The sequence below is a fragment of the Petaurus breviceps genome, unplaced genomic scaffold (genome assembly GCF_028583685.1).
Source record: "Petaurus breviceps papuanus isolate PSGF00001 unplaced genomic scaffold, PetGlider_PUasm1.0 490, whole genome shotgun sequence".
Classification (NCBI taxonomy): domain Eukaryota; kingdom Metazoa; phylum Chordata; class Mammalia; order Diprotodontia; family Petauridae; genus Petaurus; species Petaurus breviceps.
In genome coordinates this window covers 20,273,543-20,291,560 of record NW_027186352.1, presented here as the reverse complement: position 1 = coordinate 20,291,560, position 18,018 = coordinate 20,273,543, and positions in this window count along the sequence as shown.

The following is an 18,018-nucleotide window of genomic DNA, read 5'->3' as shown; positions in this document are numbered from 1 at the left end:
CGTTCTCCATGGCTGGTTCCCAGGACAAAGACCACAGATGATATTGGTGTTAGCAATGGCCACTATAGAAATGATAAAGTTTGCGTGGTGCTTTACAAATGCCACCCCCCCCATTCTGAAAGGTGGATGCCATTAGAGGTGAAGAGGCTGGGGCAGATACAGCTATCACACCTGAGACCCCCTTTGAACTGAGCTCTCCCTGACTCCTGGTCCAATGCTCTACCTCGCCACCTAGTGGCTGATACCTGGCATGTGCGGACGCCTTTGTTAACATCTTTCCCTCTTCTCCGTTCCCATGGCACCCACCGTCTCTTGCACTATTGCAATAGGCGCCCTGTGTCTAGGGCTCCCCCTCTCTAATCTGTCTCCTGCACAGCTACTTACCCGAGATTCCTGAAAGACGGGTCACTCCTCTGCTCCACATACTTGAGTAATTCCCCTATTACTTTTCAGATAAAATGAAAACGTCTCTGTCTAATATTTTAAAACCTTCAGCATCTGACTTTGGTTTGTTTTGCTAGACTGACTTCACTGTATTCCCTGTCACAACTTGATCTTCCAGCAGAACTGGGCCCCTGGCTTTTTCCTTCACATAACACTTCATCTCCCAAGCCGGGGATGTGCATAGGCTGTCTGTCCTCTGTGTGTCTGTCCTCCTCATTACCTCTGAGCCCTGCAATCCTCAGGGGCCTCCAAGACTCAGACCAGAGACTGCCCTTTAGTCAGGCCTTTGCTGATTCTCTCCTTGTTTGTGCCCCCACCCCCATTACTGGGTATCAATCTTATCTCTTGCATGTAATTAATTTTGTCTGTACATGTAATTCTGACACAGTAAAATGGAAGCTTATTAAAGGCAGGCAGGCACTTTTAAATTTCTGTGGGTGCTGACACTGTGTTTATTTTTATTTTTTAGATGAGATATATAATTTCTTTGGTATAAGGAACTCCCACAACCCAAGCAGATCATCTGCTTTTTCCTTCCCCCACTCAAATTCCCTAAGTCCACAGCATCTTTTAAGACTTGCTCCTACCTGGGGTGGCCAGGTAGCACAGCGAGTAAAAGCACCGGCTCCAGTGTTGAGAAGACCTGGAGATTGAATCCCAGGCTCAGACACTTAGCACCCACCCAAATACACCTGGCCGTGTAACCTTGAGCAAGTTACTTAACCCCAATTGCTTAGGGGCAGCCAGGTGGCTCAGCGAGTAAGAGCAGGGCTCCAGTGTCGGGATGTCTAAGAGCACCAGCTCCAGTGTCGGGATGACCTGGATCAAATCTGGGCTCAGATACTCAGCACCACACCCAGAAATAACTGGCTGTGTAACCTTGAGCAAGTTACTTAACCCCAATTGCTTAAAAAAAAAAAAAAGACTTGCTCCTACCCAACGTTTCCTTCCTTCCTTCCTTCCTTCCTTCCTCTTTCCCTCCCTCCCTTCATTCCTTCCTCGTGGGGTTATGTGATTTGCTAGAGTCACATACCTTTGGCATATCAGAGGAGGGTCTTAAACCTAGGTTTTCTTGACTCTGAGTCAGACTCTAGTCACTGCTTCATTTTTCCTTTGGGACATTGAATAGATTCTTAATAAATAAATGTTTGTCAAATTGTCAAGGTCAAGATGAATTTTAGTCCTTCAGCCTAATTAACTTCCCCTCCACACATTTATAATGGGAATGCTAAAGGGCTCTAATAGAAGTGACCTCTGTCTAACCTTCCTGGCCCACAATCACTTTCCCTCTATTATCTTCTATACTTTCTTCCTCTTTTCTCTTCAGGTGCCCAGTGGACAGTTCTGAGTGACTTCCCCCCACCCCCTGGGCCTGGGGATCAGATGCAGAGTCACAGAGATTCAGCCAGAGAGGGGTGGAGGGAAGCAGCAAGGGGCAGCCTGGCAAAATTCCCTGGGTACCCAGGAGCTGGCGAGGGCCCAGCAGCTGGTATCAGGATGCAGATTCTCTCCTTACTGCCTCATGTGCCAGCTGCTTCTCAGCTTTCACAGCCCCTTCTGCTGCAGCCCAGCCATGGATCTGCCTGCACCTCCACCTGGCTGCAGAAAGTGAGGCTTTCTGCCCCTCGACTCATTGCTTTCAGGGCATCAGGAAGGCCATTATTTTTCCCAAACTCTAAATCTGAATCCTAAACTCTTTCAAATATGGAAACTGTGAAATCATTCTCTCTGACTGTTCTTTCTTTTTACTCTCTCTTCTCTTTGTTCATTCTCTCTCTGTTGTCTTTGTGTTCTACCTTTCCTCTCTCTCTCCTTTCTTGGCTCTCTCTCCTCTCTTTTCTATTTTCTCTTTCTCTTCTTTCTCTGTTCTCTCTCTCATTCTGTTTGTCTCTCTCACACACACTCATACACAGAGAGTGACTCATACACATACACACACACACACACACACACACACACATATATATATATATATATATATATATATGCTGCTCTGTTACTAACAAGTGAATCAAGGATTAAAAAAAAGATAAAGATTAAGTCAGGCTACAGATAAGAGAGAAAACAAGAATCTGGCCTCATCAGAGAGTCTGACACCCAAACCAGAGTCAGGAGGGGAGAGGAAGAGATGGAATAGGGACATGCCAGGGACAGCCTCTTCCCCTGGATACCTCACACAGACCTAGCCGTAGGCTTTTATTTTCAGCACCTTTGTGGCAGCTGCCCAGATGCTCTGATAAAACCCCCCTCTTCTCCTCCTACTCTCCTAGGCCTTGACATTTTTTTTTATTCTGATTGGGATTCAGTCCATATCAATTCAAATCAGTTCAGCTCAAGTCAGCTCAATTTAAGAAGCCTCTACCGAGCACCTCCTATGTTTTGGGGATTCCAAGGCAAAAATGAAACTGTCCCTGTCCTCAGGGAATTTGCCTTCTACTGGGGGTAGTGATGGCAGGCTACACCTTCCTGATTCGCGTGATTGCTCTGAATTCCCTGCTCTCCTTGGGCTTTGAGAAGGAAGCCAGCACATCCATCAGCACATGCAGACAGAATACTTGCCCTAAGTCTAGCCCCATGGTAAGTGGCACAGGAGACATGGCGCTGTAGAAGGATTTCTCACTGCCCTTTTGGAGCCTTTTTGGGGAGAGTTGGCATGCAAAGGACGATGAGGTAACTGCTGCCATTAGTTGAGAAAGTATGAGGATCAGGCCTCTAGAGAGATCAGTACAATTGGAGTTCAGAGGAAGGAGAGGTCACATCGCGTGGGAACAGTAAGGAAGACTTTGGAGAGGATGTAGGATCTGAGTGGGTCATAAAGAGTGAGCAGGATTTGTTGTAGAGTGAGCCAGGGTGCTTGGAAGAATTAGGTGGTTGGGGAGGGAGCAGTGAGAGAGTTCCTGGACGGACTGTTGCACTTGGAGACAAGAACCTTGGCTTTAGAGCTTGCCGCCCTTAAATCCTCAGTTTCCTCATCTGTAAAATGAAGACAATAATATTTGATTACTTGCTTCATGGGATTGGGAGGAATGGGCTTTACAACCCAAACCTTCTGCAATGATTTAGTTATTATTAATTTTCCCACATCTTCCTTTTGTCGATTATATATTGAACAGTACCACGGATAGGATGCTGGACTCAGTCTCTAAGTCAGGTTCAAAACCTACCACTGATACTTTCTAGCTGTGTGACCACTTGACTTTGTTGAGACTGTTTCTTCATCTGTTTAGTATCTGGGGTTATTGCCTCTCCCCAGCACATGTTTTGAGTTCCCCAAGGTAAGATTACTCCAATTTGAGATATTCTGTGGAGTTGCAGCCACTTAAAATCATAGCTCACAAATGCCTACCAATTTATTTGCTATTGAGAGGTAGCCAGATAACACAATTAGTTCAAAGGAAAAAGATTCAATTAAATAGAACAGCTTTTTAAAAAAGTGTCAATAAACACCTCCCCACATGCTTCTAAATGTGGGCCACATTCTCCCTCAAATACACAAACCATCAGTAGTAAGAGTGGATGCATAGAAAACATGTGGCCAGGATGGGTGCTTTGAGCAGCATGCACAGAAGTCATTTTTGGTGAGGTCAGGACATGCATGTGGAAGGACAGCTCAGGCCCTCTATGTTATAGGTCACCAGGTCACCACCTTGGGATGTCATCATATCGCTCCTTCTGGACCAGCCTCTTCACTGATTTCCTGTGGCTCATGTATTCTCCCTTAATCCTGTTGAGTTCTTGTCTAGCCCTACATCTCTGACCCCATGATTCCCAGCTTGATGCATTGTCTCTTCCTGATGCTGCTCTGTTGGTCCTGCGGCTATGCCTGGCCACTGTGAGACTTCATTGTGAATTTGCCCAGCTTCTCTGCTTCCAGTATCTGTCTTCAGCTGGAGTACTTTCCTAGGGTATTATTTCATCATCATGGAAGAGTGGGCTCTGCCATGCTTTTTTAGTTTGGAGTCCAGATGTTTTCTCCAATGCTTTTAGAAGATCAGGCATCCTTAATACACTCAGCCATCAAACTAGGCATCTAAAGGAACATTCAACCAACCAACCTTCTTGGATCTTTCCCCTTAAAGATCCTTTTGTCTGTTCCTTTTGGTGTTTGGGCTAGAAAGGATTTTTATCTCCATCAGGAGTCTTCCCCCCAAGTGCCAAGCTCTTTAAAAGAACATTTTACTTCTTTGGAAGTAACTAACTAGGTTACTTATGTCCTTAGGCTAAATGTTCTTTTTGAACTGAACTTTTTGGGTGTCTGTTGGCTCTCTATTAAGATTTCACTTTTAGTTTAGGGCCAGTATTCCTTATGCCTCCCAATTTTAATCTCTGAAGGCTAGACTCCTATCTAATTAGCATGAGCTCAAGATACTGCCATCCTAATGAAATGCCAGAGTTTTCAGGGTATGGGATCCCTCAATTTCTTAATCCCCTATCCCCTTCTACTTTCTTATGTAGATGAATGGGTGTCTGGAGTTAGGATCAAGGCATAGAGGCACAATTAAGCCTGGTAAAGCTGACTAAGCCTGGGTAAGGTGGCTGTTCTATAACTCCTCTAACCAGGTTTCAATCTTTCTTCTCATGTTTCTCTCTCTCCTCCATTGGAAGTTCAGGAAAGCAAAAACTTTGGGGTTTTATTGTCTCGTCTCCCCCCCCCCCTTTTATAGGATGGAGTGGAGTGGCTCCTAAGCTTCTTTATGGACCATGGAGAATGACAGGCTACCCTTCTGGCTAGCAGGGGAGGGATCAATAATGTTCTTTCCTTTTCTCTTTGCCTTTTTCTGTTAGGACTTGGGAAGTCTGCATGGCCTCCTGACAAGGTCTGCTTAACTAGATCCTGGAGCAATAATTATTGGCCATTTTCCTTTAGGAAATAGGATCATGCATTTCAAACTAGAAACTTCGACCTCAGAGCTCATCTACCTTAATTCTCTAATTTTCCAGACCATGAAACTGAGGCACACCAAGGCGGTGTGCTTTGCCCAAGGTCATATTGATAGCAAATGATAGACTGGATTAGAACCCAGGTCTCTTGCCTCCAAATTCAGTGCCATTTTCCCTTTCACACTGACTCCAAATAATTGGGCGTATGCCTTTAGGGTTATTACTAAGAATTGTGTTTTCATTATATAGGCAATGTTTTTGACACTTAAGCTAGACATTTTTCCTGATGGTCCATGTGCTGGTAGATGTCAGCTTAAATTGAATTATTGAGCTAAGAATTTCCCATGAGGCCAATGTGCCTGATAATTCTCATGAAATACCTCTCTCTCTAGAGCAAGAGTTCTTAATCTTTTTTGTATCATGTATTTATCTGGTGAAAGGCTATGGACTCCTCACAATAAGTTGGGGTTTTTTAAGTGTTAGATTAAATATATGAGATTACAAAGGAAATAAAATGTATTGAAATACAGCTATCAAAATACATCTAAAAATGTTCCCAGATTCCAGATTAAGAAGCTCTGCTCTAGAGATTAAAAAAAAATGTCTTTAGTGGGGTTTAGAGTAGTGGTGTTCTCTTGACCTATTCTGAGAAGATCCTGGGCCTATTGGCCCTCCAACAGCTTTGGGGATCTGCAAGCTTATGGAATCATGGAAGGTGACAGCTGAAACGGTCTATAGGACTCACACAGTTCAAACCATGGCTGCAAAAGAATCCCATTACAACTGACCTGCCAAGCTGTCATTCAGCTCTTGCTAGGATACTATGCCCTTGGGCACTTGTATTTAAAAGGCTACTTGGTACCTTTACTGATTCAACTGGTCAGAAACAGTTGAACTTAGTACCTAGTTAAAATAAGAAACTCTCAAATGGTCTGCTGCTCCCTTATTGTTGGGGAACTCCTCTGTGGCCTATTTCCTTCCTTTGGGGGTTGTCCATCTAGCAGAGGTCCCATGCATCTGAGATCAGTACCGCTCGCCTACCAGAAAATCCCCTTGGATCAAATTTGTCTTCTACAGCTAATTTGAGAGTAAGACCTGTCTAGAGCAGAGGTGGGGAACCTGCTGCTTCAAGGTTACATGTGGCCCTCTAGGTCCTTAAATGCAGTGCCCTCAGGTCCTCAAGGGCCTCAGGTTCCCCACCCTTTCTCTAGAGCCTTCTGTGGCATTTAGCCCAGGCCTTAGAGCTTTCTTACATCATTCTGCCTCAGTGGTTTCCTTCTTCAAATACGTGAATCTGAGCAAAGAACTGAGCCTAGCTGAACATTCCCCATCCCTCCCCTTATTACCATCTGACCTGAAACTGACCACCCAAAGTTCTGATCTATTTACCCAACTCACAGCCCATCACTATTTCCTGACATCCCCGTTTATATGCTCAGGGGGAAAAAGGCCATCTCAATGCCTGGCAAACACTTAAAAACCCAACCAAACAAGCAGAAGGAAATTGAACATCTTAAGTAGAAGCCCATTTTTATGAGTGCCTCAAGTTATCAAAAAATACCATTTTTAAAAAATGTTCCTGTTCCTGAGACTGCCAGTTCCTTGACACGGACATGAGTCACATAACAGCCTCCCTTCCCTGGGCCATTGTGTTTCCTATTTGTAGTACAGTATTATTTGTCGCTAAGCACCTTTTACTGCTACGTGGAAACAACAGAGCTGAAGGATGTGTTCTCGGGGCTGCTTCCCCAGACAGGCAGCAAGAGGGGCATTAGGTATGTCTGCGTGCTCCCCTAAGAAAATGAGGCACTAAGAAGCTATTCAGAGAGACAGGGCTGGTGTGCATTGCCTGAGATCATAATCATTCCTGATGCCAGTGTTTGGGAGTTGTATCTGAGCCCAGACGAGGATGGAAACAGATGCTTCTAACACAGGCAGGTATGAAGTCTATCCCCTGCAGGCAATAAACACCCCTCAAATCATTATCGTAAAAACAGTTTCTGGTTTCCAATAAAAGGAAGACTGAAAATAAGCCCTGGGAGAGAGGTCAGGAAGTTAGGGTCTTGTTCCATCTCTCATGGCCTGGCAAAAGCATTTTATGTGAGTTAATTTCTGAACATTGAATGACCGCCCAAAGAACTAAAATAAGGATTAGGTAAGTCCATGATGTGACTCCCATGCTGTGACGGGCCCTATTCAGCCCATACCAGGAGAAATGGCTGTCCATACCTCCTCACTTGGACCCAAAATATCACCCCCTAGGACATATTGCCACCCCTCTCCTGGGACCCATTTTTCCTCTGCCTCTACCATCTCCTAGGGATCCAGATACAGGGTCTGTTGACCGTGCTGTGAGCTGTATGCCATATTCTTTGGGTCCTTGTGTAAATGAAAGGGTAGGTGGTCCCTTGTGGCATTCTCCACCTTAGCCCAATGAAATTTGCCCAAGTGGAAGAGTTCTGAGTTCTATCTCTGAGGGTCCTTTCCCGAGAGAAGTGATTCAGTGTTAAGGTAGACAGCATTCTGCTTGTGAGTGTTAGTTCATTGGACTGGGAGACTTAGGGTGTGGCATTGGAAAAAAGCACTCACCTTGGAGGAGGAATCTTGGCTCTGCTGTGTGACCATGGCTAAGTCACCTACCCTCTCTGTTTCTTCATGTGGACTCTAAGGGAGCTGGACTGGATGGCTTCTCTTGTCCCTACTAGCTCTGGATCAATGATCCATTCATTGGCCTGTGAAAGAGTTGGAGATGGAAATAACCTTAGAAAGGGAACATCACATAGTGGTAATGGTGTTAGATTCTGAGAAAATTTGTTCTTATCCTGCTTCTGCCACTTATTAACTATGTCACCTTGGGAAAGTCACTGGACAACACAATGGACAGAGTATTGGATGTGGAGTCAGGAAGACTTGAGTTCCAGTCTTACCTCAAAGCCTACTGGCTAGTGACTGTGGTCAAGTGACTTAACCTTTCAGCCTTAGTTTCAGTGCCATGCTGGAGCCCATAGGGGCTTCTGAGAGCTAATTGTTAAATTTTTGGAATGAGCATTTGCACCACCGAAATTGGCAAACCCTGCAAATCAGGACTTGATTTGTTGATTTGCTAATTGTCTAGACTTAAGGAGGTGGTAGAGAAAATGTAAATATGCAGATTAAACTTAAAGGTGGGTCTTGAGGTTTCAGAAAGCCAGTTGTTAAACATTTATCTGGTACACTACAGCTCAGTTTCCTCATTAGTGAATTGGGAATAATAACATTCACAGTGGGGTAGTAAGGATCAAATAAAAAAAAACTTATGTAAAGTGCTTTCAAAATGTTAAAGGACTATGTAAACGCTATTTTTGCTGTTCTCATCATTATCAACCTTTCTGGGTCTCTGCTTCTCATCTGTAAAGTAGAGATAACCTCCGAGGTAACTTCTGGTTCCAAGTCTGTGATCCCATGAGGTTACTTAGCAGAACTCCTTCTTTTGACAAACGAGAAAACTGAGGCCCAGAAAAGGACACACTTTGCCTCAGTTTGTGCAACTAGTGAGTGGGAGAGCGGGGATTTGTGCTCAGGTCTTCTGCCTTTAATCCAGCATTCTCCCCTACCCCCCAGTGTGATAGATCAGGCAATCCACCACAAGTGTTTCTTAAGCACCTGGGAGGCCCCACATCTGCTCAGTGACTGTGATCCCCATTGAGAGAACAGGGGCAGGCAGGGCCCTCTTGGGATCAGACTGGTTGGAGGAGAGGCCAGTTCCTTACCAGTGGCAGAACAGAATCCTCTCAGAGAAAGCCCAAATTACAGGAGGCTTGGATGTGTCTGCAGCCTTTACAAGCCTAGAAATCTGCATTGAGAGGAAAAGTCACCCGGAGCCAGGAAAGAAACATACTCAGCTTCTTAAGGAGCCAGCAGCAGGTGTGACCATCTGGGGTGGTGGGGTTAGGGTTAGGGTTAGGGTTAGGGGAGTAGGGAGCCAGAAACAAAGCTAACTCGTGCTGGAGACTAGAGAGGATTCGGTGGCAGCAGCCCTGCCGCTCCTGGGAGGGCCATTGCAGAGCTCAGCTGAAGGCAGGGCTTCCTTTTTTTTTACAGGGTTGTGTGTCTCTGCTTTAAAGAGAGTGCCCTGATAGAAAAGTAACGGCATTTTCTGCTGCAGAACTGGGACTGTCAGAAAAAGTCAGCATAGGTAGGGACAGAGGACCTTGAAAGGCTGTGCCTAGCTGGTGTTTGTCCCATCAAAGTAGTTAGAGGTGGGACCCAACTTCCTTGAGATTAGGCTATTGTGAGGCCTTGTCTGGTATGAAGTCAAAATATCCTAATAGGTAGGAGAAAAACTATGGAGTCCGTTCTCCAATTAGCCCTGCCCTCCGTACAGTATCCTCGAGATGGATTATTCATCACTGACTCATAAATCCAGCCTTGTCAACCATTAGTCAATCAATCTGTCAGTCAGGCACTGAGAATGTAAATGCCTACTGTATTCCAAGCCTATACTGGGCCACTATGGGTCTGACCTGTTTTCTCTCAGTGGTTGTTGGTGTCAGTGTGATACGGGGTCAGACCCAAAGGGATTCCTGAATTATCAGTACCATAGAGGTCCTTGAGAATACATTGTAAATTTATTTCACTTAATTTTTAAAATTTGTTTAATTTTTAATTTATTGAATAAAACTAGCATTTCTATAACATCATAAAAATCTGATTGCACACAAAATTGCAAATCTATTATGTACAATTTGCTATTGCTTTTAAATATATAATAAAGTTATCATGCAAATTTCTTTTGTAATTTTCACTGTAAATTTTAAAAGTCCACATTTACTTTTTGATCATTTATTGATTAGTTGGGACAACTGCAACCATAGAAGAGTTATCTCATCAGGCCTCGTTCTTCCCACAATCCTGCTTTTGTCCCCACTTAGGAAGCTTTCCCATTTTATGTTTGTTCATTGAAAACCCATGTATTCTTTAAGGGCCACCTCAATACACCCCCTCATCCAGGGCATTTTCTGTAATGCCTTCTTAGGAATCTCTTCCCATCTCTGGGATTCTACTGAGCCTGGTACTTTTCTTGTGCCCTTTTCTCAGTCTAGTTTAGACTGTAGTTTGGGGATGCATTGTAAAACGTCATTGGAGGTCACATATGTTGCAGTACATAGGATATCTGGTTGTAGGATCTGAATTCAAATCCTGACTCTGCCACATCCCACCTTTGTGACCTCACACAAGTCCCTTAGTCTCTCTCAGCTTTAGTTTCCTCATATGTAAAATAAAGGGGTAGGCTTAAATGAATGGTTCTAAAAGCATAGTCCAAGGACCTTTGAGGGTCCCTGTGACCCTTTTTGGGGTTTGTGAGGTCAAAGCTATTTTCATAATAATATTAAGGCATTTTAATTTCTAATTTGGAAAATATTGATAGGTGTCACCTAAAGAAACAAAAACTTCCTTGGGGAGGGTCCTCAATAATTTCTAAGTGGGTCCAGATAAGACAGATGATCCCTGACATTTCTTTCAGTTCTGCTTTGATAAGAAAGTCTTTTTTCTAGTACACCGTGAATTGTCCATACCATGTCACTAATCTTTACCTTGTACACACAGGGTAAGTCAGCACTAACTCTGTCATTTAAGAAGGGAAGTCGGTATCCAAACCAAGAGGAAGGGTGATAGCCTTCCTATTATCGCCTAGTAGACTAACTCTGTTCCACCCAGTCTGCTTTCAGAACCGTATTCCACAGACCAGACACAGTGTTCGGGGATCCTTCCAGGACCTCAGCAGAGGCAAGAGGGCAGAAACCGCCAATGAGGCAGGAAGTTTGTAGAATGGAGAGAGCAGAGAAGCTTTCTCAGATTTGGGTACTTCTAGGAGTCTGGGCTGAGGGTGATGACAGATTCCGACATCTGTAAACAAGTCCTTTGTAGGCAAGAAGGAAAGTCTGAAGATGTTCCAGTTCAAGGTAAAGAATACACCCACAGGCAGGGCTTATTTGGAAATTCAGGAAGCAAAAAGATCTAGGAATCCTATCTGTCACCAAGGAAAGGCCATCAGGGCTTTGCTTCAGGGCAGCAAAATGATGAGTGGGTAAAAGTTGAACATAGGTAGTCCGTCAGTACTGAAGTCAGTACAGAAAGTGCTGCTCACCAGAATCTGTGCTAATTAGTTCTCATGTTATTTTCATATTTTCAATTCCACAGCTGATTTCACGGTTCTTGGTGTTTCATGCCCCCAGTACAAAGATGACTAGTTATGACCCTGAGGGGAGAGAACAGATAACAGACGCAGGACAGTTAATTCTCTACCTGCCTTGCTCCTTCTGGCCTTCTGTAAGTTAGTGTCAGGTAATGGGACCAGAGACTGCCTCTGAGGCTGCGGGAGGTGTGCTTGTGGTCCCACTCTGCTTTGGGCCTGGGAGACATGCTAACCCTGCCTTTAGTTTGGGTTCTGGAGCTTCCTAATGTCTGTTCTCTCAATGGCCCCCTCCCACAAGTCACGTATGGAGACTTACTGACTTGGCTACAGGTAGTTTGCCTCTCCTTTTCCGAGGATGAGAACGGGTCCTTAGGGTGTGGGTTTACAGATACAAAAATACTCTTGGGATTCCAAATATCTACCTTTATTGGTTCATTTCAGTTGCAGTAGGGGACTTGGAGAATTCTACCCAAGAAGCAAACCAGCCAATGATGCCAAGAGAACTTTGGCACATTTTAGCACACACAGAGTCTCTTTGAATCGAGCCATTTAGAAGTAGGGAGACATAAGGGGTTGGGGAGGCAAGGATCTGTGCAGATCATGGCCACCTACGAGGCCAGGAGGCAGGACACAACTATGAGCTGGTCATTGAAGGCCACGATGGGCCTTGGGTTAAGATGATCTTGAGGCCAGAGGCCAGAGGATTGTAAGAGTCTTCTTTTAGACCCTGTACTTCACTTTCCATATCCATAAAGTGATGGCACTGTACTCAGTGGGTCCTAGGGCTGCCTCCGACTCTGAATCTATAACCCTATCTGGGACTCCATGAGCCTAGATTATGCCTAGGCCTGGCTCCTCTTCCCTGTTCCTTGCGGGCACAGCTGGGTTGTTCCACACAAAAGTGTTGGGGAAGAGGGCCAGGCGCTTTCCAGAGAGTTGCAGCGTCTCCATTAGGGATGTCTGGTTTAGTTTCTTAACCCTGATGTCACTGGCAGGTAAGTATTAATGAACTGTGAAGTTTCAGGTTTCCAATTAAGACGGATTCCAGAGATGAGCGGTTCCAGAAACCCGGCTAGATGGGCAGAGCAGGCAGAGGGAGGGTCCTGACGGGCACAGAGAGATCCTGTAAGGAGAAACCAGAGGTTTTTCAGACGACCACACCGAATGAACATGGATACCCGTTAATTTCTCTACTTAATTCTGAATCGTTGCATGATGTAGGAAAAAGAGAACGAGATTTGGAATCAGGCGGCCTTGGAGGAGTGCTGGCTCTGCCCTGCCCCCATGCCTCTCCTCACCTCTCCCCTCCTTCAAGAGGCAGCTCAAATGCCCCCTTCTGCATGAAGGCTGCTCAGGTCCCCAGCTCCCGGAGCCCATCCTCTCGTTACCTTACGCTTAGCTAGCTTGTGTTTGTTTTTATTCAATCCATGTTTATGTATCTACAAAGTGTCTCACAAATGCCAGAACCTTGTGCATGGGGTGCTTGCATCCCTTGTACCCAGGATAGTCCTGGTGGACAGGAGGAGCTTAATACGGGACTGGTGAGTGATTGAGGTGTGACCTTGGGCCAGTTACTTTTCCTCTCTAGCACTCAGCTGCTTCACTTATGAACTGAGAGGGCTGGACATCACAAAGCTCTTTCAGCTCCTTCCAGATCCAACCTTCCCTGATGTTCAGTTCTCAGATACTGTGGTTGTCTCCAACCACGTCTCTCATCTGCTTCCCACCCATGTCCCAGCTCTGTAACTTGCGCAGCCCTTTTTGGGTCCTGTTTGAGCAGCGTCGGTCTGTCCTGGAGTCCGTGCTTCACATTCATGAAGGTACTTAGAGTTTCAAGATTTTCATGCTGTATTTGTTCCTTCTTCTCTACCCAAGAGCTTCTCCTGTGCAGCCACAGATATGGTCATAACGAACCAGTAAAGATGCAGATGCCTAACTGATTTATTTCCCAAACTCTGTCCTCTTTAAATACATTGAGTGAATATTTCTACAGATATTGGACTACTGTACTGGAAATGATAAGAAGTGCCGGAGTTATTCAGGCACAGATATTAAAATAGCCACACTGCTGCAGGCCCTGACGCTGGAGCTGGCTTCCTTCCTTCTCACGGAGTGAGATGAGATGTGTGGTGTGTGTGTGTGTGTGTGTGTGTGTGTGTTGTATGTATGTGTATAGTGTGTGTAGGTGTGTATTGCATGTGCATATGTGTGTTGTGTGTGCATGTGTGTGGAGGGGGCTAGGGAATATGAAAAAAGGAAGTGTGTAATGCATGGTAAGCTTTTGGGCCTTGTGACAGCTAGATTTTATAACATCCTCATTATGAGAGGATTGTAGATCTAGAACATTAGGGGGCATCTAGTCCAGCTCCCTAATTTTACAATTGAGGAAACTAAGCCTCTAAGAGAGGAAGAGAATTGCCAAGCAAAGGGCCCCCAGACAATAAATGGCAGAGTTGGGATTTGAACCCAGGACATCTGGCTCTCCGTCCAGCATTGCCTTCACTCTACTCTCCTTCCTAGCATGGAGATCTGGAGGGGGAGTTAGACATTAGACACCTTGTGAACAGAACTCACTCCAGGGTAATTACATTTTATTTTCTGATATAACAAAGAAGACAATTATATACACTGGGGCCTGCAAGCTTGAGAAGCCTCCTCTGTTTGGCTTTATTCAGTGCTTATGGGAGGGACATTGCTTGAGACAATGAGGACCGAGTTTCAGGGCTGGAGCTGGGAAGGGATGGGGGGCCCACTTGGGCTTCCGTGTCCCTCCTGGACATTTTCTTTACCACCCATGCAAACCATGGAGGCCGCCTGTTCCACCCTCTCTGGGTGGTCCCTCCTGTGTTCACTGAGGTATCATAAAATACCATTCCACTGCCTAAATAAAGAGCTGTCTACATTCCCAGCCTAGAGTTTCTCTTTTTACTCACGTCCGAACCCTTCGGCATCTGGCTTCTAATTTCATCATTCTGCTGAACTGATTGTCTCCTGAGATTACTGATCTGCCTCCCCAGCCCTCCCCTCTCTCCTTACTTTGTTCTCTAACAGCTTGAATTTTCTTTGTGAAATTATGAGTTGCATTTTATTTAATTCCATTAATAAAAATTGATTTTTCCTTCCTCCCACACCCCCCACAGATGAAAAAAAGGAAAACAAAATCTTTTTAACAAATATGCGTAGTCAAGCAAAATAAATTCCTTCATTGAATGTGTCCAAAGCATATGTCTTATTTTGTGCTCTGCCACCATTTCTCTGTCAGGAGGTACATAGTATGGCCATGTTTCATCCCAGACCTCTGGAATCATGGTTGGTCATTGCATTGATCAGAGTTCTTCTGACTTTCAAAGTCATTTGCTTGTACAGTACTGACATTATTGTAAAAATTATATTTTTTTTGCTTCCTACCTCCTAGGGCTATTGTGAGAATTCAATGTAATCATTGTAAAGTGCTTTGCACATTTTAAAGCTCTGTTTAAATAATGCTAGTTATTATTAATGAATTCAGTTATTTTATAGTCTACTTTATAGCATACTATCGTATAACAGATACCATCATATATTTACCATATATAATTATAATACCATTATTATTTAATTGTGAATTAAATATTATTATTATTGACAGAAGAGTAATTTAGAAATGCTACTTGGTTTGTCAATGATACTGGGAAATTTTGTTTTGAGGTCATATAGCAAGTCCTTGATGGAACTGACAGATGTGTTAAGCCTGTGTTCCCAACAACCTGCCAGAGTGCAGAAAGTGGCATCACAGATGGAATTCAGGACCAGTCACAGGAGCAGGGAGAGCCGGGGTTGACTCCTGATTCTGACATTAACTAATTGTGTGGACTATGGGCAAGTCCCTGAGCCTAGGTTTCTTCTTTTTGTAAAATGGGAATAGCAATAACTGTAGTATTTGCTTCACAGGGTGAGTTTTAAAAGCTAGTCAGTAAAGAAGCATAGATTAATCACCTACTGCATACCAGGGAATAAGATGAAAATAAATCAGTCCTTCCCTCAACCTATTTTCCAGTGACTTTGTCACTGTGGTCCACTCCCAGTATGGAAATTCTCGACACTGATGCAGGCCTACAACTCCTTGGTAACTTATAGTTTCAGAGAGTTGCTTGGGGACATTGAGAGGTTAAGTCCTCACCAAGGGTCTCACAGCCAGTAGGTGTCAGAGGTGGGATTAGAACCTAGCTCCACTTGACTTGACAGTTTAGCACTCTCTTCCCTATTCCATTAACTCACTGCACACTGTCTAGGCCCATGTAAATGTCAGGCAGTTGCTTTTTAAAGTGTAATGTCCCCTAAGTCTTATGGAACCCTGCCTGAGACCTTTCTGAAGATAAATGATTCTCCTTCTGTCCAAAGAGCCTCAGAAAACAAACATGTCAAGGCCTGCCAGGGCAGCTGAGATGTATGATAGCCAAATGGAGCTTGGGTATCTCTAGCTACGGCACAGTGGATAGAGACCCATCTCTGAGTCAAGAGACCCTGGGCCCAAGTCCTGCCTGTGAAATGTGACACCGGTCAGGTCACTTAATGGAGGGCGAGAGTGGGATACATATAGAAAGGACAATCCTATGGCCCCCAAATTAGCTCAGAGTTTTCCTGCATTCTTCTTCACCAGCCTGCCAATATCACATTTGCTTTGGGCGTTTGTATTCTTTGAAGTTGAGCTGCTCTAGAAAATCTGTGAATTTACTTTGCTTTTAGACCTTTTAAAAAATATTGATTGTCAGCCTCTAATCACTTTATGAACAGATGTCTTTTCAACTTTGATTGATGATTTCAATCTTCTGCTTTTTATCATTAATTTCATTTGAAATAATCTGCTCTATTTCATACCAGGTTTCCATTTTCTTTTCTCTTTGTCTCACAAGACTTCTCTTGAAATATCCCAAAGAGTAAGGCTCAGATAGGTAACTTGAACAAGACAACACCTTTTTTTTCTTCTCAGGAGACATTTGGCAAATGTTCCAGAGTAGCTGGCATTCCTTCATACAGCTTTTGTTGCTGCTTGAGGTCTATCCAGTCACATGGTGGCAATCAGCTGTGGTCAGTAGAGGCACGTGAAATATAATAGGAGAGAGCTGAATATTGTTGATCGTAGCTTAAATGCTCAATCAGAAAAAATAAATGGAGGAAGGGGGAAGATAATCACACAGATGATGAATCAGAGCTGAGATTTAGTTGGTCAACAAGTCAGTCAACAAGCACCAATTCAGTGTTTACTATGTGCCAGGCACTGTTCTAAGCACCAGCAGCATAAAGACAAGCAGATAAGACAGACCCTGGCCTCCAGGAGCTCCCAGACTAATGGGAGTGAACACATGCCAACAGCTGCATACATACAAGGTATCTATGAAGTGTATGGAAGGTGATCTCAGAGGGAAGGAAGCAATGGTTGGAGGATTTGGGGGAAGGGGAGTGGGAAGAGCCTCCCATTTAGAAAGGAAAGTAAGTTTAGGCATCGTGAGAGATGAGGTAGTAAAAGATCTCAGCCATGTGAAGGGATTCCAGAGGCCTTGATCTTGGAGATGGAATGTTCATAGGTGATCTGAAAAACAAGACAATGGCCATCCCTAAATGTCCCTGAAGTGGAGTGGAAGCACAGGGCATGGGAGAGGAGCAGATTTAGGAACTGGGAAGTGGGAGAAGCTCAAAACACACATCATGTTTCCTTAGTGTGAGAGCAGGAAGTGGACGGAGGGAAAGACAGAGCTCGGCACCAGACTCATTGAGAAAGGAGGGAACATGTCCTGGGGGTTGAGCCATGAAGGCCACAAGCATCTGAATGTGCTGATGTATTTGCACAGAGTGAAACTCACAGGAGGAATGGTTGCTTAGTGATGGAGGGAGATAAAGAGTCTAGATGTGGCCATGGGGAACAAGGACCACCCCAGGTCCTCCATCAGAACCAGGGAGTCAGGGGGAGGAGAACATGGGCGAGGGGAGTTTTTGGAAAGCTGACTTAGGGGCATCTTTGTACAAGAGAAGGAATCAGAAGATAAACCTTATACAGAAGTCACTAGTTGGTCACTGGTAATTTCTGCTAAGCAGAAAATCAGTTATAGTGGTGATTGTCCTGGATTTGAGATCAGAGGATTTGGATCTCACTCTCAACCCTGCACATTATAGTAGAAGGGTTACTGGCTTTAGAGTTAGAGAAGCTGGGTTCAGATCTGTAGCAGCAAGCACCCCAGCGTCCCCAGGGTGGCTGCCAGCACAGGTTTTTAGATCTGCTTTTCCAAAGGAAAGCAACTCCAAATGAGTTAACAATCTTACTTTAATCAATCAAACATATATCGTTTACCTAGTTCAGGGGGAAAAGTCAGCACCCCGAACTTCAGAGAATACAGAGGTTACAAGCAGAAGTTACAAGAAGACAGAGAAAGAAACAGATCAAGCAGACAGGCCTCCAACTGTCCAACCATTACATCCATACCTAGTCAGTTACCAGACAGGGAAGCATCAACATCTGGGTTTTTCAAAGGGTGGGGGGGGGG